Source organism: Alexandromys fortis, unplaced genomic scaffold (assembly GCF_014885135.2).
Source record: "Alexandromys fortis isolate MF-2015 unplaced genomic scaffold, M_Fortis_MF-2015_v1.1 scaffold_50, whole genome shotgun sequence".
NCBI lineage: Eukaryota > Metazoa > Chordata > Mammalia > Rodentia > Cricetidae > Alexandromys > Alexandromys fortis.
In genome coordinates, this window is record NW_026067932.1 from 2,182,467 (window position 1) to 2,205,741 (window position 23,275).

The following is a 23,275-nucleotide window of genomic DNA, read 5'->3' on the forward strand; positions in this document are numbered from 1 at the left end:
AGTAGGTACCTAAGAAAACCTACACCTCAGTAAACGCCTGTGGTTCCTGAGCCATGGCCACTCACAGCTCTACCCTGAGCTTAGGGAATTAAGACGTCAAGGGAGGCCTTTCCTTTCGCCTTACTCCCAACTTGGGGCTACAGGGATAGATCGTCGGCAGTTTTCATGTTCTGTTACTCCATGTTGTAGGAGCTTTATTCCAGGTAGACACAACCAAGAGCTCCCTTCTACTTCCAAGCCTTGCCCATACTGGGGAAGCTGGTCTGTCTTAGCTGCGGTAGACAGTGGTACCGCAGTACTGGGTAGTACCCTACTACTCCGAGCACTTCCACTGCGGACCAGCCAGAGAGTGGCGTTTCCACACTGGGCCCCCGGGGCGTGACTGTTCCTGGGAAGTCTGTTTCTCTTCATCTGAGAGAGAGGTGTCTTAGTCAGTGTTTTCTGTGAAGAGTCACTATGACCAAGCCAACTCTTATAAAAGAAAGAGTTTAATTGGGGACTTGCTTACAGTTTCAGAGGCTTAGTCCATTACCATCAGGTGGGAAGCATGGTGGCATGCAGGCAGACACGGTGCTGGAGCAGTAGCTTCAGAGTTCTATGCCCTGATCTGTAGACAGCCGGTAGAGAGAAAATTTCAAAGCCCACCCCCGAGTGACACACTTCCTTCAACAAGGCCAGACCTCTGAATCCTTCTAATCAGATCAAAGAGTTCCACTTTCGGGTGACTAAGCATCCAAGTAGATGAACCTATGGGGGCCGTTCTTATTCAACCTCCACGGAGGGCAAAGACAGACCAAAGAATTAATTCTAGCCCAGTGTAGTAGTAAATCAATGAACTTGTTAGAATCACTTCCAGTAGATGAGGAGTTACTTCTAGGGGGCAAGGTTAATGTGGGTAGCTGGGTCACTGAGAAGCTCACCCCAGTGTGGCAACAACCCAAGAAAGCTTCATCATGGCAGCTCCCTGCACAGCCTGTAGGTGAGTATCAGAGGAAAGGGTTTTTCTTCTCCAGCAATTGTTTAACACTTATAAGACCCCAGGAAGAGCCACATGGGACTTTTAAGTTTCTCTCTCTCTCTCTCTCTCTCTCTCTCTCTCTCTCTCTCTCTCTCTCTTTCTCGTTTTTTGAGACAGGGTTTCCCTATAGCTCTGGAACCTATTCTGGAAATTAGCTCTTGTAGACCAGGCTGGCCTTGAACTCACAGAGATCTACCTGCCTCTGCCTCCCAAGTGCTGGGATTAAAGGTGTGCGCCAACAACACCTGGCTTTCTTTCTCTTTGTGTTTTGATTTTAATTTTGTTTTATGTGTATGTGTGCTTCTTCTGCAGATCTGTGCACCGCATATGTGTTGTGCCCTCAGAGGCCAGAAGAGAGAACTGGATCTGCTGGGACTAGAGCAACATGGTTGTTAGCCACCAGATGGGTGTGAGTTCTCTGAAAGAGCAGCAAGTGGGTGTAACTGCTGAGCCATCTCACCAACCCTGGGTCATGTAAGTCTGTCTGGGCTTTGTAACATGCTTTTGAGTTTCACGAACCTCCTAACCTGCCTTTTCAGCGGCTCTCGGTGAAAACACGATTAGCTTAGGAGCTTTGTCCTTGAGGGAAGAAAGGGGAAGGCGTATATCGACAGCGCAGATTTCCTGGGCGCCTGGCCCAGCGTTAGCTCACTTCTGAGAATCCAGACTTAGGAGACAAACAATGTCAGGCTGTCCTCTGTGGGTTTTTTTTTATTTATTTTTTTTTTATTCTCCTGCTTCTTAGAGGACTTCTTGGCCTTCAGAATCAACATTTCAGTCTCAGGAGACTTCAGAAATGAGTGAAAACAGACCCAACGGCAACAGTAAGGGAGTTTGAATGATTGTGCCTTGGGGGCCAAAAAACGTCAGCTTAATAGAGCATAATTTTATTAACCTTGAATGTAACTTAACTGGGCATAAGAGAAAGCAGATGACGTCACCTTATGGTGCACGCGGAACTGAACTGTGAGGGCAAATTCAGAGACCAATTTGGAAACCCTCTGTAAAACAAGAGAGTTTTCATTTTGTCTTTTGTTTCTACATATGCTTTCTTATTCAGCCCCTGAAATTCAAATCACCACATTTAGCTTTTTCCTGAAAAAAAATAAAGCAACTCTCTAAACATTGAAAATAGGAAGGATGAATAGAAGCTATGTACAAAACTATGCTTTTTTTAAAAAAAAATTGAAAAGTGAACACAGGTACCAGCTACAATTCTAGACACTGAGGATTTGAAGCAAGACACAGCTCATTCCCAGCAAAAGAAAATCAGACAAGGAGGAGAACATTCCAGAAGGGCAGTCACAGGTGTCTCCCTGTATCAGGCTTGTCCCGCTACAGGGACTGGCTTCCCCCATTACAGTGATCCAATTAAGAGATCAGCCACGGCAGGAACTTCGGGACCTTGTGTAGCTTGCCTTGAAGATGTCATGTCATTTCTTGTGCCAACTCCTATTGGTCACGCAGCTTCCCCTCCATACAAAGAGCACAACTTCTAGGAGTGTGGGTTTGTTGGGAATCACGTGTGAGGCTGGCGATCGCAGCTCCCCAGGGACAGGCAGAGGGCATGAGTCCACAGAGACAGTACTGCTTTTAATGGCTAGAGTCATCCACTCAAGTCTTCATTGTGGATTAACAGAAGGGCAGACTTGATGGCACACACCTGTGATCCCCGTAACCCAGAGGCTGAGCAGACGGACTGCAAGTTCAGACCAGCCTGGGCTGTACGGTGAGGCTGTTTCAAATAAAAGCAGAATTTCTCCAGGATCCCTAAGTCTGGAGAGGAGGCCATGGTACTTTCTAGAAGGGATGCGTGGGAGGAAGGTGACAAAAGGGCAGAGAAAGCCGCCTTCTGAGGCTCCTGCAGGGCAGAAGCCAATGCTGAAAAACCCACCGCACAGAACCGAGCCTCTGGAGGGCAGCCTTGCCTGCCCGCTGACTGCAAGGCCCTGTCCCTGTCCCAGACACTCACCAACCAGATTAACAACCTAATCTCTTTGTGTTGGAGAAGAGGGGAGAACAAGTTCAAAACTCTTTCCTCCTGTCCGGAAGGCATTATCATCCTTCCTTTTCCAGTGAGGAAGCCGAGCTGCGAGACAGCTTTGTTATCATGAGGGTCAGTCACAAAAGGCCAAAGACGTAATTCCAGCTGCGTGTGTGATGAACTCCAGATCATCTTTTAGATGTTCCTTTTTTGCCACAGCCATTTGTGTTGTAAAGTCAGTGCTATGGACTCACCTCAGGACACAGAAGCGCAGGGGAGGACGTGGATGCATGTGTCGCGCTGGCTGCCCTGTGCCCAGTGAGAAAGGCGTCATCCCTGGGGCTAATAGTTGGGAATAGGACCCAGGTCCTTTTTGTCTTTACATCCCAGTTCGGTGCTTTGTCCTCTATGGCATTGACCACAGCTCCCAAGCACATACTCCCTTTGAGGTTGACCGGAATATTGTCCTCCTCCAACTGTGTGAGAGGGGGAGAGAGTGACTTGGGACGGACCTTAAACTTAGAGTGCAGTCTTCAGTTCAATCCAGCTCCATCTTGCACAGGCTGGTGTGACTTGGGTATGCCCCTTGGCTGCTTCTTCTGAAAAATGGGTATGATAACAGGCACCAGCTTCTCAAGCTGAAAGGGGATACCAGCCGTGAAACATGTCTGTAGGATCAAAGGCATTGGGCAACACAGGGAAGGAACCAGTTTTTGGACATGTAAATCTGTAAGCAATCTAACTGCCAAACTAAGATGGCCAGGTCCCTTGCCTCCTACCTCGGTCTAAAGAGGGTGTTAGCTCTCTCTACCCTTGGGTATTTCACTCCCTCCTCTCCACGTGACTTTGTTTCCCCTTCTCCACTCGAGTTTTAAGTCCCTCTCTATGATTACAAGGAGGAGCGCCACTCTCGAGAGCAGAGAGTTAGACAGGCTTGTCATTTGCCAGGAATCTCCAAAGCTTTCACTGCCCCCAACGAGTGTGGACACCAAGGCTGATTGGCAACCGCAGTTCACAGCGAAGATTTGTTCTCATAGAAAGTGTTCTCCGTCCGGAGGGCTTCTGTGGGGACTGTCGTGTGGCTACGACATAGTGACTAGCAGAAGGTCTGGAGAAGGACATTAGCATTGTTCAGTGGTTGTCACACTCAAGGCAGAGAGAGAGAGAGAGAGAGAGAGAGAGAGATGGGTGAGAGGCCGGCGTCTTTCTGACTCTGGAAGCTCTGGAAAGCTCTGGAAGGTCAAGTGGGTCACGAGCTTCTGCGTGGACGAGTTAACATTGGAATCCATAGCCTTTGTGTTTCCCGTAACTTCATGCCAAGGGGCATCCAATCCAGTCACTTAGATTTTGTAAATAAGAGCAAATACGCGGGGCACCAGAACAATTCTGCCGCCTTAATCAAAAGCTTAGATCCACAGAGGCCTTTAGTTTTTGACTTTGGGTAAAAGTCAGGCCGAGCTGTGATTTAAAGTGAAAGAGAAAATTCCCGTTTCTCCTCTTAATGCCAGGTGCAGACGTGCTTTTTAACAACACTTTCCCTTCCAAACTTACCCTCAGGAGATTTCCAGGCCGGGCAGGGCTGCTAAAGAGTAAAGGGCGAGGGTCATGCTACGATACAGTGGCCCTAAAAACGACGTTATGAAACCGTATCTGTCTGGCAAGGAGAAATGAGAGGAAACACAGAATGTTCTCAAATACATAGAAAGGGATTCGTTCATTTCACAACTTCTCCAAACAAATTCTAAAATATGTGTACTTCTAGGAAGCCGGGCCGCTCGCAAGCGCCCAGCTGCTAGCAGCCAGTTCGTAGCCTTGTCAGAGAGCATGGCCTGACCCGCGCTTCTGCCTTTCCCGAGCAAACACACGCTTTCCTGGTAGTGACCCTTAAATGTAGCTGCTAGAAGGTGACTCATGCCGTTGGTGCTCTGAGCACTTTAGCTGGAAAAATAAATCTCACTGAGCACATAGTCAGCTGCGACCAGATCACGAAGGCTACACTCGGAGCCCCGTGGCAGCTCTCGTGGGGCTTGTAGCCAGACGGGGAAAGGGTCATGGTTTGTATATTACAGTGAGAGTTGAAATAAAAGTAGCCAAGGTAGGTATGGGATTCTGGTGTTACAGGGGCTCAACAGTTAAGAGACTGCCCGGGTCTCAGAATAGACTCTGCTCAGATATATACACATATATTATATATAGACATGCATTATATATATGAAAAATTTGGGACTATTAAGACTCTGAGGACTCTTATATGTGGACTAAGTATGTTTTACATTATAAGATGAACACGAGACTTTAGGGAATGGGAGTACATACAACGTTATCATTCCAAAGTGATGTGTTCTGGTGTCAGGTTGACAAGCAGTGGTCTTGCAAGGGTTAATCTTGATTGTCATTGATGCGACTTAGACTCCCCTAGGAGACAGATTTCTGGGCATGTCTGTGAGGGTGTTTCTAGAGAGTCTTAGTCCACATAGGAATGGAGGCAGCACCAAAACACAAGCTGGGTCCCTGAACTGAAAAAACAGGAGAAAGAGAAGGGAACACCAGCCTTCCCCTCTCCGCTCCACATCTGTGGATAGTGTCACCATCCACCTTGTACTTTGTCTTCTCCACCATGATGGACTGTACCCTCGGAATGTCATTCAAAATCAATACCTCTGGAAGGTAGTTCATCATGGAATGAACAAAGCAACAAAACGAAAGTAAACAGGAGAGAGAAAAACAACAAAAGGACAAGAAAATGAGAGAGGGGGGAGGGGGGAAGGAAGGAGGGAAGGAAGGAGGAAGGGAGGGAGGGAGGGGGAGAGAAAGCGCTCTGTTTGACAGAAGCAGGAGCCTGGGAGCCAAGACAGCCTCTGAGGGTGCAGGTGGAAATCTGTCTCCCTCCTGTGTACACACTCAGGGCCATTAGAGCTTCCTAGAGCTCTCTGATAGCCTGTAAACTCAGTCCACACCTCCCAGGATGGAAGCGGGCCAGGTTGTTTCTTAGCCAAGGGATTTGGGGAGCATTGTTTGTTTTCCGAGCTTCAGATTTACCTTCTGCAGGTGAGAGTAATGAGTGCAGAATTGTGAGGCGTGAAAGACACAAATCCCTGAAAGCCTTGAACTCTGCTAAGAGGTACTGTGTTATCAGTAAATGGGAATGATTATTATTGTTCCTTTTGCTAGTTGTCAAATACAGCAGATAGAGAAAAAATGGAATGTTTTTAATCATTTGCTAAACATATTTTTCAAGGCAAGGTGAATATTCTAGTTTTTAAAGAGTAGTTAAAATGTGCTCGCACACACACACACACACACAGTATGAAATAAATAAGATACCTTCCCATAGTCAGCTTGGGACCTTGGCGTGCATCCACAGAGGGATGAGGCTGGAATGTTCTCGATGGGGAGGAACAGGCACTTAGAAAAGGGGGTTCCAGGCTATGCCTAGTCCTTCCAGCCCTTTGCAGGAGCTTGTAAGTTTGATAGTCATGGAGACCCTGTCGTCCAGATGTGAGGCAGATACCATTTTCTGAAGGAGTGGGGGACCGTGTTTTCCCTGACCTGCTGAGATGGTACCAGGTTTTCCCACACTAAAGGCCTTCGATCTGATGGGGTGGGTGAGATGGCTTAGCTGCTGTAGGTACTTGCCACCAAGGCTGATGACCTGTGTTCCATCAGAACCCACTCGTCAAAGGAGGAGAACCAATAATCTTAAGTTGTCATCTGTGCCCCACACACATGCTGCAGCAACATATATATATGGGATATATATATATGTGTGTGTGTATGTATTTATATGCATATTCACGACAAATAAATATAAAAAAGCTTTGAAACAAAACAAAACAAAGGACCCTGATTGTAGCACTTACCAGCTGCACTGAATGAATTTTCTGCATAGATTTTGTCTTATTTTAAAATTCATATTTCATAGAATATGCATTCCACAATATTGTGGATTTTTGCAGTACTTTTTTTTTTTCCTTAAAGCACTTCATCACTTACTGTGATTACTGGGTTTTTTTTTTTTGTTTGTTTGTTTGTTTGTTTGTTTTTTGGTGTCCTATCAAGACCTAGACCCCAGCCCACGTGTCCTGGACTGACGGGTTAACCCTGCACCGGGCTGCCTGAGGAGGCCAGTCCAGCCTCTCTACAGCCTCCTCACAGCTGCCACAGGGGCGACAGTAACTCCTCCGAAGCAGGTGGGTGCTCGCAGAATGCGGACCAGTTTGTGTAGCCAAAGCAAACAATCTCTAAGAAACAAATCTACCAGGAGAGGAGGAGTGCATTCCAAAGACGGTCAGGAATTATCTCTAGAATGTTTATTCTTTTACATCCTTGGCACTTCCTTCTCCAACATACAGGCTGGCTTCCAGGGGATCGTCTTTCAGTTGCTGCCCTCCCTGCGTGAGGACAGGACAGTGTTGCCTCTTTGTTCTGCCATGAAAGGCACAGGGAATCCATTCAAAGTAGTTCTGCTTTGGAGGAGAAACTGTTTTCCCTGAAGTATCTCTGCACCAGGGCTTTGGATGATGGCAGGAGCTGGTGCCCGGCACCTGCCTGCTGCCCACCCATGTTCTCCACCCACTCCCAGAATACCGCTTGCTCTTAAACCAAAGGGCAAGGTTGGAGGTTTGGCAGAATCAGTGAGTAGGGAGAAAAGGGATTTCTCTGTTTCTTTATCTAACTGAGAAACTAAAACTTCATCGATACGATAGAAGTCTTCTCAAGTGGTATGAATAAAATGTCAGCCTTTGGGAGGACAGATGAAAAGGGCAGAGTGTTCTAGAATACTCAAGAAAAACAACTGAATCAGAGACCTGTGTATCAGCAGAGGGAAACATCAAATTTATCATCGGGCTTGATTCTTTTTAAGTCCATTTCCAGGGAAACTCGGGCTGACTTGCTGTCTAAACATCCTGAATCCAGGATGGTGTCTGAGTTAGTCCCCTCCCTTTCCTTGGTCCTCTTCTCCGTTCCTCCAGTATCTGTGAGTGTCCTTCCCTACCTCTCCAGTTCTGATCTCCCCATCTCTCCAGTCATGACAGGTCACGTGTGTGTGTGTGTGTGTGTGTGTGTGTGTGTGTGTGTTTATGTGCGTGTGCGTATGCCATGGACCACACTAGGTTTGTGCAGACAATACTCAGGACATCCCATTATTCCATCTCCCTCTCCCCCACATGAAGACTAGATAAACTGAGGCTTATAGCATGTGGAAGATGGATGGATGCTCTGTCCACTGTGAAGAGCCGAGCTGAAGCCCCAGGGTGGTGCAGGAGAATTGTCTGTATTCTGCCAACCAGGGCAGGCCAGCCTCTTCCCACACACGTGTTTCTCCACACATCTTCCCTTGCACCTCTCTCCACAACTCCTCAACCTGCCTTTTCTTTCCTACTCTCCAAGACCATCTCATCTGCCCGGCCACTGCAGGCATTGCTACATTTTGTGATGCGTTCCATGACTGCCGTTGGCTATGGTTGATCAAACGCTAGAACTTGATCTTCACAATCCCCCTGATGGAGATGTGGCCAGGCTTAAGCCTAGGGGAGCAATCTAAGAGGTTGAAAGTGAGTTTGCACCCTCATGGGGTTCACTGCTCTTCTGTTTCAAAATTCAGGGCTCTTCGGGTATTCGCATTGCACAGAGCTCCTTTGTAGGGACTTTCCAATGTCAAAGTCAAGAGTATGCGACCGCTGGGAGCTGGGAGCGTCCCCTACTTGTGAAAGTGCATTCTGATACTATGAATGTTAGAGATTTTGTTCAGTGTGGATTTTTGAAAACTAATCTTTATTTAAACAGATTATATTGAAATATTATTTATTTGAGCTCTGCATGTACCCAGGTGGAACCTCTTTTGCCTCTGTCTCACTACCTACAGCAAGAACCTCCTGCAGAGTCAGCCTGTGTGAGCTGGCAACAGGAATCCCAGCTGCCTACTTTCTCTGATCCTCGTTCTCACTGGTTTGGTTCGGCCCCAGATCTTCCAGAAAACCTGCCTGATAAGAAGGGCCCAGGGAGCGCCGGTGAGCACCTGAGTGGGTGCGGGGCGGGAGGAGGGGGAGGACAAGACATCACTTGCTTTTTGCCAGAGGGGCCGACGATGCTGCAGCAGACGTGTTGCCGCCCGGCTGCTCTGAGGGAGTTAGCATAACGAAGCCCTTTTCTGGGAAGGGGGACTCTTCAGGACCCGACTTCCGTGGATTCCCCTCCTCTTTGGCCTTTAGGAAAAGAGAAGGAACATTTCGATCAAGGTTTTTCTTAGAAAAGCCCTCCGTGGACCTGTTATGGGAAACGAAGCTGGTTTTGTTTTCTTTGATTAATCACAGTGTCCTGTTTCCAAAAGCAAAAGTGGCCTTGGAGCCTTCAAAAGATCACAGCATGTGCTGTGAAGGAGTCCCCAGGACCCGCGCAGCCCCGGTCCTCTCCCGGCGCCGGCGCCGGGGCCGCCGGTACCTGCCAGGGAGTTCAGGTTATTCCCCATTTCCCTTTGTGTTTTCTGCCGGTAGGAGCCAGGAGAAGTCTTTCACGCTTTCTTTACAATTCCTTGAAAGCTAGAGGGAGGACGCCAGCAGGGAATTATATAACGGCAAGGCCGTTTTAAAGCCACAGCGGCTTCCTATGGGCATGGGATAGTTCCCGGTCAGTTTCTGTTTCTGACTAGACAGGAAAATATACACATTCTCTGAAGAAGATCAAGGAGACCCCACCCGCCCTCCGACCCCTGCCCTCCCCTCTAGCTATTTCCTGTTCTTTCCTCGGAGAAATACAGTTCCCAGGATGCTGATGGGGCGGGGAGGGGGAAGAGGAGGTAGGTAATGACAGTGGACAGCAATAACAACAAAAATCTTCCAGAGCCCTTTCTGAAGAAATCTTGTTCGCTAATCTTGGGGGCACAGCACTGTTATTCTGTGAGAAAGTGGAAGAGGGGGAGAAACAGTTTAAAGCATGTGGAAATCTTATAAATAACCAGCCCGGCTTTTTCTTTTCAGAGGAGCCCCGCCCTTTAAGCTCTGCTTAAACCCCGGCTGTTTTCTTTTATCTGTAAACTAAACATCCCTGAAAGTGTGTCATGTGCAGCCTCCATAGGCCCTTGTTCCCACCTTCTCTTTGTTCCCGGTTTAGAGATGAGGAAACTGAGACCCACGGATGGATTCTGTGGCTTGCCTGGTATCCCAACCCACCAGATTGTCAGCTAGCATTGCTGGCATCACCTCCAGGAACCCAGCTCCTTGCCTCTGGGTAGTGATTTTCACCTAAGGGCAATCTTGCCTTGGAGGAGGGGGGGACTTTCAGCAACATCTAGAGCATGTGTGTATGTCCATCCATGTCCTTGTTCATCCATTTGTCCATCTGTCTGCGACATGTTTCCAAAAGCAAATGTGGCCCTTGGATTTCCCGAAGGAACGCAGCATATGCTGTGAAGGAGAGGACTTGAAGCACACAGCCCTGGCCTCAGGGACTAGCTCTTCGGCCTGTCCTTCCAGAGAGCTCAGGCTACTCTTGTGTTATTCTGCCAGTAGGGGCCTACAGCTGACACGGTGGTAGAAGGAGACTAGGGATATCTACATATGACCCCCACCACACAGACGGACCCCCCAAAATGCACCCCACACAGATCCCAAGAAGCCTTGGTCCCTACTGTACTAGACAACTACTGAGGGAAACTCTCAGCTTTGAGGGAGCTGTTCTGCCTCGCAGCAGGATTGGCCTCTCTCCAAAGGCTGCCCCAAGAGTCAAAGCCACCATTCTGAATGCCCTCTGGCTATGGTCAAGTGTCCTCCCCCCCCACCACCACCACCAAGCTGACTGCAGAGACACACAGCAAGATCATCCGCTGGATCTGACGTTTTATAATTTATAGTCACAGGGCGCCTGTCTTCATTTAGCAGCAAGTTGGCTGGCATCCATCCTGCCAGGGAGGCAGAAGCAGTTACAGAAGAGGCCCTGAGGTCCAGGCCAGCTGACAGCCCATGGTATTCGGAGATGGCTGGTGCTCAGAGGCACCTGGGAATAGGCCCGGCCTAGATGGCGCTGAGCACGCGGTACCCCTTCAGACCCATCCGTCAGCAGCGGGCCTTGCCAGAGGATGGCCTATTGAACATTTCCAGGAATAGCGCTGCCAACCCTGTCAACTGCTTTCTTGGAAATACACTCAATAAGGATGGCTGTCCTCCAGAAGGCAGAGCAGAAAGCCCGGCCTGGACCGCAGCACCAAGAAACGGAAGCGCCCGGAGGCAGGCTTCCTAGGGACTTTGGGAATGGGGTCCGTTCTCGTGGGACTCCTTGGGGGACTTCCAGCAGTTTCTGGAGTCACTCAGGGTGGAAGGAGATGCAGGATGTCCTGCAGAGCCCTTGGTACCGATTTCTTCAGACAACTTGATGTCCTTCACATACAGAAGCTGGGTTTTTGTTGTTGTTGTTGTTTTGTTTGTTTGTTTGTTTGTTTTTCCAAATAGCAGCAGGCAGGAGAATGACCTCACATGACCTGGCAGTGTTTGCCTGTACACCTTTTCTTGTATTTCACTCTCAAGGACGACCAAAGGAGACTCAGAAAGGGAAATTCTTTCTTCTGAGAATGTATCAAATACGAGACAAAAAGGAAAGGAAAAAGCTTATAATTTAATTGCCTTACTCCAACTATATGCAAAATTAACCTTTTCTTTCACATAGGCCTGATATGCCTGTTGGCACGTGGCCACACTGCAACCTCCCTTGACCTTGAGGATGGTTCAAGGAGGGGCATGAGTGGTGGTGTTGAATTCAAAGGGCTCCCTAGAGATCCAGCATGGGTGTCGTGCATAAAGAGACCCCAAACTCTCCAGAGCATCCGGGAACTGCTTAATCATATCTTTTAAATTATGAGAGAATTACAGAGTTTATCATAGAGCAGCCTTTTATTTTGAAGAGGCACAAGAAAACATTTGAGTCCTACACAGTGTACCGTGAGCTAGGGAGTCACATAGCCAGAAACTGTGGGATTCCCAGTTTGATTTAAATTTTGGCTAAATAAGAACTTACCTTTTGACATATGTCCAAAATATTTGTTGTGTATTCAAAATTCAGATGAACTGGGCAGCATTTGTTTCCTTAAATGATCAGTTTGTTAAATTATGACAGGAAATATCGACACAGAATCAATTAAAAAAATTCTAGACAAGCCAGGGGAAGGAAAAAGAATGGAACTCAGGAAGAAAGAAAGAGAAAGACCAGAAAGAAACAGAGACAGGCCAAATGAAAGAGAAATAGCAGGCTGAGGAAAGAGGTGGAGATGAGAACCTCTCTGGAGGATACGAACGGTCTGGAAAATGGTGACCTTTGTAGAGGGCCATCCCTGGGAGATGCTGTTGGGTTGGCTTGGCATCTTCTGATGTGTCTTGTGTGGTGAAGCCCACAGCTGCCGCTAGAGAGAGATGAGTCTCCAAGCTGTGACTGCATCATGTACGTTGACATTACCACAGATGGGTTTTTTTTTCCAGAGACTGACCTCCTGTATTAGAACGCTAGGCACCAGGCCAAACCTGAAATGGTACCCCCGTGCTAGGCCAGGTGAGCAAGCTGACCTCTGGAAGCAGTCAGCTTTCCCTAAAATATGGAGAGTCATAGCAATGGATAGGTAGAGTTTCCGTCTGTCTGGGCTGGCATGATTAGGTCCCCGTTTTTCCTGCAAGGAAAGTGACTTTGAGTGGCAGTCACCCTGTTAGTCTTGGTCTGTGTTCCTGAAGCCCACTGACTGCTTACACTTCACTTGCTGGAGCCCTTTCTACAGAGACCACTCACCCCTCCTCCCCCCTCAAGAGTCTCCGATAAAAACCTGTGTGACTTTTAAACGCCTCTTGTCAAATACTGCTTTTTGATAGGGTGAGACCAGATTTTAGACCCGATCCAACGGCAGGACAGGCTCCTTTTACCTCTCCCCACCTCTCCCTGCACAGCGTGGTCACTTTTTAAAGAACTGGAATCTGAACAGTCGAATGGACTCGGTCGCCACAATTCCGTGGAACATTTTTTTGTTGTTGAAGATGACTCAGGACCCTCCAGCAGCTTCTGCTCCAGGGCCTTCGTCTTGAGGAGCAGAAGTCATGGCGTCCAACATCAGGCGCTTCTTGAGTTGCTAGCACCCTTCTCTTTTACCCACAGATGGAGGTCAGGGTGGCCTAACCCGGAGACGAAGGCTTGGCAGGCTTCTGAGGGTGGAGATGGGAACTGGGCCTTCTGACAAAAAAGCCTGCACAGGCTGAGCCTGCCAGCTGCTGTGTGTCCCAAGAAGTTTGAAAAGAGGCTGCCTTCGGTTAACCCTTGCCATTTGGATGTTAAATGCCTACCCTCCCAGGTCCTTGAGGACCTGCCCTTAAAAGAGACTGGTGGACCTTCAGTCTCTGTGTCCTGCATCTCCCCCCCCCCCAACATTCTGTGTGTGTCTTAAGTATTATTTTTCAGGGTCTCATCCACTATTTTTGTTTTGTTTTGACACAAGATCTTCCACTGGCCTAGAACTCGACAAGTGGGCTAAATTAGCTGGTCAACAAATCCTACGGAACCCCTTGTTTCTTCTCCCCAGCCCTCGGATTACAAGTATTTACCATCATGTCCAGCTTCTTAAAGGGATCCTGGCATCCAGTTCTGGCCCTCATGTTGGCAAGGCAAGCAATTTACCAACTGAGCTGTCTCTTCGCTCCCTGTTTTTTTTCTTTTCTTCCTCTGCTTCCTAGCCAGGAGACGAGCAGTTTGCTCCGCCATCCGCACACCTCCATTGCAAACCAGAAGTGGCACAACCCAAGGCCTAACAGCACTGGGTCTTTCAGATAATGGTCTAAAACCATGAGCCGTAACAAACCTCTTGGCTTGAGGAGTGATTTGTTACAGTGATGGAAGACTGACTCTCGTGCTGGACTGAGAAGCAGGTCCCACTGTAAATCCCAGGGGAGAGCAGAAGAGACACGCAGAATGTCCCCCTGTGCCAAGACTCTATTGCGGGCACTGGGGACGTTCAGGGCAGCCACATAGGACAGTACCAGGAAACAGCCAACATTTACTGAGAAGCTGTTCTGACTGTGCATGAACAGTATCCCAATCAATCTTCAACACCTCCTTGAGGGAGCTGACATCATCACTGCTAGTTAGTATTATTGAGAATGATAAGAACATCAGTATCAGTAGGAATGAATACTTATTGCCACATAATCTCTGAGACAGAGAAGTAATGGCTTCAGCGATCAAGCTGTTGCCTGGAAAGTCAGTTGATCACCGAGTGTGAGGGTTGAGACTCATTTCGGGACTCTCTTAGCTCTAGACCCGGCGCTTTCTGTACCCTTTGTATCATACTTGAAAACCTGGAGCCCAGCTGCTTTGCCCACTACTACATGATGCTGGGCTAGTGACTTCATGCCTCTGTGCTTTCTCATCGCGTGTGGAGAGTGGGTAGGAACAGCGCCTCACTCACGGAGCTGTGTCAAATCAGTGAGTTTACGTTAGCGATTGTTACCACTGCTGTTGATGCTCTTTAATTTTAGTTATTCCAAAGGAGCTGGTTGGGCATGCCAGCTGTCAGTGTTGTCTGTCTGGAGGACACAGAGGATGCAGTCCTTCCTTTCCTGTCTTCAGCCTTTCCGTTCGCTGGTGAGTGGTAGATGGCTGCCTCTAAGCCAGGAGGACTGTACGTGGAACACCAGTCATAGGAGACTATGTTCTTCCTTTGTGTCCATTCAGGTTCTGCCAGTTTAAGTGTTATCCAATAATAATGACAACAGATCACATCCTCTAAGGCATTGCAGGGTCCCTTTCTGTATTTTGGGTCACCTGATCACCACAAGCAAGATTAGGAAGTAGTTAATGGAACCATCTTTACATTCAGCTAAAGAACTCGGGCCCAGAGGTGCAAATTGACTTGTTCAAGGTCAAAAGGTGGGTTTGCTGAAGTCCAAACCTCAGCAGAAGGCGTCCCAAGGCACATTTGTATGCTCTGTGCTCACTTCCCAATCTCTGTGGTTTCTGTGTGACACATTGTCTGGGCGGTACCCATTTATACTTCCACTTGTGAATAAGGTGCCCGTAAGCCACAGAAAGCCCCAAATACTCTCTGAAAGAGTTACTGTGAAGAGCGGATTTCTCTAAGTTTATTCTCTGTGTCTGTTGGTGATGGGAACTAGTCAGGGTCTGTCCGTGAGACAAACACGGTGCTGTAACAAATACGCCCCTAGAGCTAAGTGGTCTATCACAGTGAAGATTTCCTCCCAGAAAAGCAGAAGGAAGCCTTCCTTCAGGCACCCATTAGGGGATCCAGGCTGTTTCCACCTTGTGCCTTGTCCCCTTGTTTCCATGGTCACAACCAAATGAGATGGAAAAAAAAAAAAAAAAAGAATAAATGCCCTGGCCTGCATCACACATACCTTCAGTTTCCTCATTGGCCAGAAGAGTGATATAGCTCCAACCACAGCAGGTAAGAAAGTAGAGGAGCATGCAGCCTTCTTCTTCCCAGATCCTCCGTGAGCTCTCCCTCAGTGAGCTAGCCTCAGTCATAGCCCCAGGTCAGGAACAAACGCTAGTGACTTTACAAACCCCGTGAAAGAACCTTCTTCTTATCAATTATGGTCACATATTTATTTGACTGAGGCACCTTTAATCTGTCTTCATCCAATAAATATTTTTCTAATGTTACCTCTCTCCCAGGCATTTTATTTCTGGGGATATCAGTGAATGAAACAGGAAAATACCACCCGTTGAGAGAGTCAGCCTTCTCTTGGCAAATAGGGAAGACACACAATAAACACAGAAAATAAGAAAGAATAAGGATAGCTTGTGAGTTGTTGGGTGAAAAGGTGGAACACAAAACAGGGAAAGAACCAATATGCATGTAAGTATACATGTGAAACTCTATGTGTGTGTTCGTGTGTGTGTGTTAATGACTATGTGTTTGAGTGTGTGCAAGTGTTTGTGATTGTGATGATGTGCATGTATGTATACGTGAATGAAAGTGTGTATGGTTGTGTAAATGTGTATAAGGGCATGTATGTATGTAGTGTTTCTGTAATAGACAGTGAGCTTATAAAGTGTGTATGAATGTGTATGTGTGCACATGTGTGTAAGACTGTATAAGTGTGTATTTATATAAGTATGCATATAAAATATTTGTATAAGAGTGTGGGCCTGTGAATGTATGTGTATGTGTGTGTTTGTATGTATGTGTTACTGTATGTATTCATGAGTGTGTAAGACTGTATAAGTGTGCATGGATGTGTGCATGTGTAAGTGTGTATTTGTTTAAGTGTGTGTATATTTGTAAGATGTGTAGATGTGCAAGTGTATTTGTGTGAGAGATACTTAACTGTATGTGTATGTGAGTGTGTATGTGTGTATAACTGTTAAGTGAATATTTACGTGTGAGTACATGCATGTAAATGCATGTGTAAGTGTGTTATTAGTGCATGTAAGCATGTGTGAATATGGATGTGTGTGTGTAGGGGAGCAGTTTTAAACATGATGGGCTAGGGCAGGCTTTCTAGGTCGGGTCACCCTGACTTGGGGCTCCATTCTGAGAGCCACTGCTCTGGGAGATAAGTGGCTTTTCAATGAGAATCTTTGTTTTTGTTTTCACAACACTGGAGCTGAATGAACCCCAGTGCCCTGTGCGTGCTAACCAAGTGCTAACCAAATGCTCTGCCTCTCAGCCCCGCTTCCGGTTTCCTCCTCATGTTAGACCTTCCCACTCCCCCAGGACCACCTGCCCTAATTCCTCCCACAGCAGCCACACAAATTACAAGGCCTAACGCAAACCCATGGGTTCTCGCTCAGAAAAACAGAGGACAAAGGGGCAATTACTGAACTTTAAACATTGCCATTGAAAACTATTTTACTATCCAAAGTTGATAAGTGTAATAACATTAAGTAGCTACTTAATGGAAAAGATTCTTAATGGAAAAGAAATATTATGAGGTCATGATTTTGTGTAATAAGCAATACTTTACATTGTTGCGTTGGCCTGGCAAGTCATAAGCTGTCTCGGGTTTGTTCTCTTGCCTATTCACTCAAATGGTAAAGACCATGCGTTCAGCAAATTCATTTTCAAATGACGCCATTGAAAGCCATGCCAGTTGCTGTTGGCCAAGGGAAAACCAAACACTTTCAGATAAATTTAACTTTGATAATAAAATCCAATATAGGCGTTCCTGGAACAGGTGTCACGACTCCATAGGCCAATGACGTCAGGGTAGAGTTCTGAAGAATGACTTGAAATGTGAATTTTAGTAAACCTTGCAGTGATAACATGTGTGGGACTACTTTTCTGAAAGATTTAGCTCTTCTTACAGTTCAGCTTCAAATATTTCAGTATTAATTATTACGTTTTTTGATAGATCCTGAGATGTGTGTAACTCGGGGTCGTCATGGTTTGTATATAATTTAGGATGTTTTTTTGTGTGTGTTCTTAGTGGCTGTATATCTTCAGGCACCAAGAAAATTAATTCAAAGGAGATTTAGTCAGTAACTGCTAGTTCATCAGAAACTCTGTATGAAGTTGGTATTTCATTGTGTCAGACAGAACGATTTTCATATTTAAATTCTATCTCCAAGCCTGTCGAAGTGTGGCTTGTGACGCGCCACCGGTTCTCAAAACCAGAGGTCCTAAACAGTGGAACATAACCGCAATAGTCTCACTATGTAGCTCAGACTATCCGGAAACTCACAATCCTCCTGCCTCTGCTCAGTGAGTCCTGGGGTTATTTATGGGTGTGTGCCACCACACCCCTAGTATCTTTTACTGGCACGTGCCCTGTAACGTTCTTATTTTATAATATTTTACTGAAGAACTTTCTCCCTGGGCATCAGCAGCCACTGTCCCGGTGTTGACTGGAGAGTTGCTATTTGTCTAGATACCAGAGGGAAAGGCATGGATGGGCAGAGAAGCTGTGTCCATCATGTTCCCCACGCTGCCCTCAGAGGATGCTCTCCTCCCTCCCACAGCTGTTACTGCTGCTGCCCCTGCATCCGCTACTCCGGTTGGTACAATCACCTTAGACTTACTCAGGCCTCGCTTGTCAATCTTTCAGCTTACACGTGGGTCCTACCGTTGTTATACTCACAAGCTGAGCTTGCACGTGGATGGTAGCTTTCTGTTACTATAACAAAATGTCCCCCAGTGATTAATTCAGGAAGAGAGAAAAGTTCGTTTCAACCTCCAGGTTTGGAGTTTCTTCCCCATAACTGGTTGACCCCATTACATTGGACCTGTGATCATAGTGGAAGCATGTGATGGAGTAGTTACGCTTTCGCATACAATATCCACAGTAAAGCGTCTACTCCAGTCCAGGGAGTCTAGCATACTCCACCTCTCACTGGATGGGGATGTGACATGAAGACATCAAAGACTGTTCTCTCAGCAAATGTCCGGGGTGTCAACTCTGATATCATTCATTACAGTCTTCACACTGTAATGTTTAAGTTGCTCGAATCATTCATCCTGCAACAGCGCGGCCTCATAGGGTTGGCCAGTGTCTTCTCGTTTCCTGCTTCCTCTGCTAACCATAGATTTGCTGTGTCTTTGCTTTCCCCTTTGCCTGCCTTGTAATTCTATTTTTACTGAAACATCATTGTTCATGTGCCGCATACTGTCTGTCTGTGTCTGTTGGTGTTGCGGCAGTAGGAATGCTTGGCTCACAAGGCCTACAACACTTGCGGCCTAGGATTTTATGCGTTAGATTTAAAATGTTATTTATTATGTATACAGTGTCCTGCCTGCAGGCCAGAAGAGGGCACCATATCTCACTACAGATGGTTGTGAGCCACGATGTGGTTGTTGGGAATTGAACTCAGGACCTCTGGAAGAGCAGACAGTGTTCTTAACCTCTGAGCCATCTCTCCAGCCCTTGCACTACTATTTCTGAAGTTATTTATTTTCCTAAAACAAGTCATGTAAAGCTTATGTTTGACCACACTTTAAAATGACCGTTTAAAAAGGATGTTTGGGATGACTTACCTCACTGTGAAACTGACTCTTTAGGAAAGCGGCAGGTGTTTGTCCTGTGGCTTCACACGTCCTCGGGCACATTGCCCCCACCCCGGTCTGCAGAGGCAGTTCATGGAATACATGTCATCATCACTCAATACTTATTGAGCAGACCAGGGGCCACCAGGTGTGAGACCGGAGGTGGCAATGACACCACCACGTCTGACCCGTCAGAACAAACAGAGCTGGAAAGTCAACGGGAAACAGACTCGCCGATTCATAACATAGGCAACTACAGATCCAGAATGACCCAAGGAAGGGTGTCAGGGGCAAAGGGGGAGACCCGGAGGAGCGCTGTGGCTGTTCCAAACCAGCACATATTCCTCTTGACTGTAGGGTCAGAAAAAGCGGCTGCCCAGACCCTGTCTGGTCTCAGATCCCAGATAAGGCTTAGAAAGGTAGTACTCTGTAAAAGGAGTATTACCAACCCTGCTTTAAGAATTTTTATTATGGAGAACTGATAAAACCAGAAGAATGGATCGAGAGACTAGCAGAAGATTAGAAAAAAAATTAAAGAATTAGAAAGGTGCGATCCAAAGCACACGTACTCAGCACTTGAGAAAGAACAGATAAGGTAAAGATTAAGAATCTTCTGTAGGCAATGGTGTTAGAATCTCTCCAGTTTGGAAAACCATGAGATACTCAGGACACGTCAACGGGAATGGGGAGGGAGCAGATTTTCAATCGGAAAGTACATGCAACATACATGGAGAAAGTAGCAAGAAAGTCATCTCAACTGGTATACACTCAGGTCTTATGAAGAGCTGGAGCCCTGCTTAGGTCACCTGACCAATCACCTTGGGCTTCATTCATATTGGATGCCTTTGGCTTGGGGTAACTGGTATGGCCAGGACAACAGTGGTACAGGAAGCAAAATGGCATGACCACCATTCCCAGAAGTTGCCGAGGAGCCAATAGGTTCCATAGTGGGCCTGATGGGAACACTTTGACACTAAGAATAAAGATTGGGTTGTAGGCTGAGGAAGCCTTGGGAACACCTGGTTACCGCCAATTTCAAACATCCCATGTGAGTTTATTTATTATATAAGATCAACAATCGACCCTGGGTTTTTTAAGGCAAAGAAGCCAGAGATTATTTATGACCGAATTTTCCAACAAGTCCCAGAAAGTCAATTCACAGAATAGCTGCTGTTCATTTTTTTTATTGCTGTCTTTCGTGGGGACTTTGCTCAACTCTTAGAGGAACAATTTTGTGATTAGCCTGAGAGAGGGTTGCTTGTGGTGAGGTTGGGGTTTCCTGACTGCCCTGAGAGTAAAATACTCTCCTTGCTGAGGAAAACAAGCAGAACAGCCCAACCCTCCGTGACTCTTTCCAGAACCCTCTGTGGACAACACATGTCCTAGAATTGCAGAGGCCCAGAGCTTGCAACACATATTCCAGGGATAAGTTGGTACAGCTCAGCTGTGGGAGCCTCTTTGTGTGTGTGTGTGTGTGTGTGTGTGTGTGTGTGTGTGAGAGAGAGAGAGAGAGAGAGAGAGAGAGAGAGAGAGAGAGAGATATTACATAGAGGTTTCTAAGCTGATACTTGGAAAATCTATTGATGGAGTGGAAGTCTAAGGGATACGCTGATATTTGCTTTTCAAATCTTTGCTGAGGACAAACGGGGCACCCTCTGCAGCTCTACCCAAGAAAAACTGACTATGTCTATTTTTCATTTAACCCTTAAGGGAGAAGCACCTCAACACCCAATAAATCTTCTTAACCTTATTTAAATGGAAAGTAATGAAGTAGACATCCGTAAATGAAAGAGAAGTAGCCTTTTCTCTGACAGTCCTCGCATAGAACACAAGTTGCAGTTTTTATGTATTGGTCTTTAAAAAATATTTTTTAATGTCTTGTTTTTTTAATCTTATGTGTATTGGAGTTTTACCTGCACATATGCCTTTGTGGGGGATGTTGAGTTTCCTGGAACTGTATATATATATATTTGCAAACTGCTATGTGGGTGCTAATAATTGAACCTGGGTCCTCTGGAAGCGCAGCCAGTGCTCCTAAACACTGAGCAATCTCTCCAGCCCCTATAACAGCCTTCTGACAGCCCCCCCCCCCGCCACCAGTTTACTATACAGACCCATAAGATTGGAATGCTGACTTTGGCACCTGGCACCTGTGGGATCTGGCAAGCTTCCTAGATTCTATAGGCTTCCATTATCCCATCTGAGAAATAAAGATAATAATAGTACCTATTTAAAGATTAAATGGGAACATCTATGGAGTGGCTAGCTCAACACCTGGCACGCACTGGGGCAGCTGTAACTGTTAGAATCATTTATCACGAAAATAAGGGAGCTGGGGGTTAGAGAGATGGCTCAGCAGCTAGGAGAACTTGCTGTTCTTACAGAGAACCTCAAATGGATTCCTAGTATCCCTCCCTACCCCGCTGCGAACACTCCCCTCCTCCCGTGGTAGCTCATGACCATCTGTAACTCCAATGCCCTCTTCTGACCTTCTCGGGCACAGTATGCATGTGGTATACTTACACACACACACACACACACACACACACACACACACACACACACAATTAAGATGATCTAAAATCAGGGAGTTTGGGAAAGCTAGCTGGTTAGGAGATGTTAGTGTTCTTAGCTGTTATTCCTAACAGCTGAGCCACACCCCAGCCTCTTCCTTTGCACTGTGAAGAAGTTTCTGGAGAAAGATGGTGGTGACGTTCACTCAGCAACGTGGATCCACATAACTCTACGTAAAAATGGTTTAACACGCTAAGCTGCATGTTCCGTATATTTTATAAGATGAGTCAACGAATTAAAATTGAGGCTATTTTTAAAAAATAAACAGCAGACAGACAGACAAAAATGCTTTACAAGATCACCATTTGGGCTGTAAATGTCCGTCAAGGTACACATGGTAACAGCTGGGTTATGCGCCTGTGGTACCAGCGGGAGGGGGGCAGAGGTTTTGGAAGAGGGGCCTCAGAAGGGAGGAGGTAGGCCACCGGGTTGGGGTGTGCCCTTCAAGGGATGGGGAGGATTTGTGGAAAGAGGGCAGGATGGGAGAGGGGAGGTAGGACTCGGGGATGGGGAAGGCCTGTTTCCCTCTGATTTCAGTCAGAACAGTTGCTGGTGCCTTTAGATGAAAGTAGTAAAAAAAGCCTTCCCCGCTTTCTCCTGCTCTCGTCATAACGTAAGGCGGCACAGGAAAGGCGACTCAGAGCTTGAGCTCCAAGCGTGAGGCTGAATTCTCTGTGGTTTTTTCCTTTATAATGACTTTTTCTTTCTTGTCCCCCACCTTCTCTGGGTCCACTCTTTATCACAAAAAGGAAGTGCTTCCTCGGTGGCAGCCAAAGAACTTTCCAGAAAAAGATAGGAACATCTTTTCTCCTGACTGCCTCCAATTTGCTGGCCCGTGAGCATGTTCCCTAAGGAAACCCAGGCCCTGTGATGAGTCCCCTCCCCCAAACCTGCCCTTTTGCGTAAAGGGTTTCTAAGGTGAGTATGTTTCTCTTTGCCCTAGGTCTCCTCAAGGGGAGGACAGGGGGCCCTGGTGGTGGCCGTTCAAGAGTCCAGTACCACTTCTCTCAAGTATCCTCAGGGAGATCCAAATTGGGAAAGAAGACAGCTCAGGTTGGGCTGCGGATAAACCATCTTTTCAGGAGGCCATCGAAGAAGTGAGCTTCACCCACTAGTCAGTGAACTGGAGAAAATGTGGACATCACAATAAATGATGATGGCTCGGGTGAGGGATGAAGAGCGGTTGCCTACCATATGCAAGAGCCCTAGGTTCTACCTCAGCACCATGTAAACTGTGTGGCGGTGCACGTCTGTAACTCCAGCTCTTGGGAGGTAGGAGGATCAGAAGTTCAAGGTCATCTTTCGCTAGGTAGTAGCGGAAGGCAAGCCTGGGATACGTGAGGCTGTCTCAAAAATTAAATGAAGAAATAATGGCAGAGGCCATTAGTTCCCAATTCCCATTATAGTCCATTGATTGGCTATAAAGTGGGAAGTCATGAGTCCACATACCCAAATGAATAAGTAGAAAATTCAGACACACAAAAAAGATATTTATATACTTTAAACTACCTCTCTCAATATACTTACTAATTACAAAGAACAGTCACAGTTCTGGCAGATGCATCCTTCTGCAAAAGATTAAAAGAGGATGGTCAGCTGAGTTCTCAGTCCATCTGCCAGGCTGCAGCAAGAGGACCCCAGCATCATCCTTGTGCCATGCCCGGCTGAAGATGAATGCCTGACTGTTACGGGAAACACAGAAAGTTCCAATCAGAGGATCTTTTTGTAACATAAG

General features: G+C 46.8%; 1 long non-coding RNA gene across 5 annotated transcripts in view; it reads left to right on the top strand.

Annotated features, from left to right (window-relative positions):
• The first annotated feature begins 1,179 nt into the window (after positions 1-1,179).
• Positions 1,180-23,275, top strand: part of LOC126503854 (uncharacterized) — a 29,004-nt gene continuing 6,908 nt past the window's right edge. For 4 of the 5 annotated variants that reach the window (XR_007592422.1, XR_007592420.1, XR_007592423.1 and 1 more), the window contains exons 1-4: positions 1,180-1,492; positions 7,062-7,192; positions 8,869-9,013; positions 22,484-22,812. This is a non-coding gene — a long non-coding RNA (uncharacterized lncRNA). The remainder of the gene's footprint in view (positions 1,493-7,061; positions 7,193-8,868; positions 9,014-22,483; positions 22,813-23,275) is intronic. The other variant, XR_007592421.1, reaches the window with a different exon arrangement.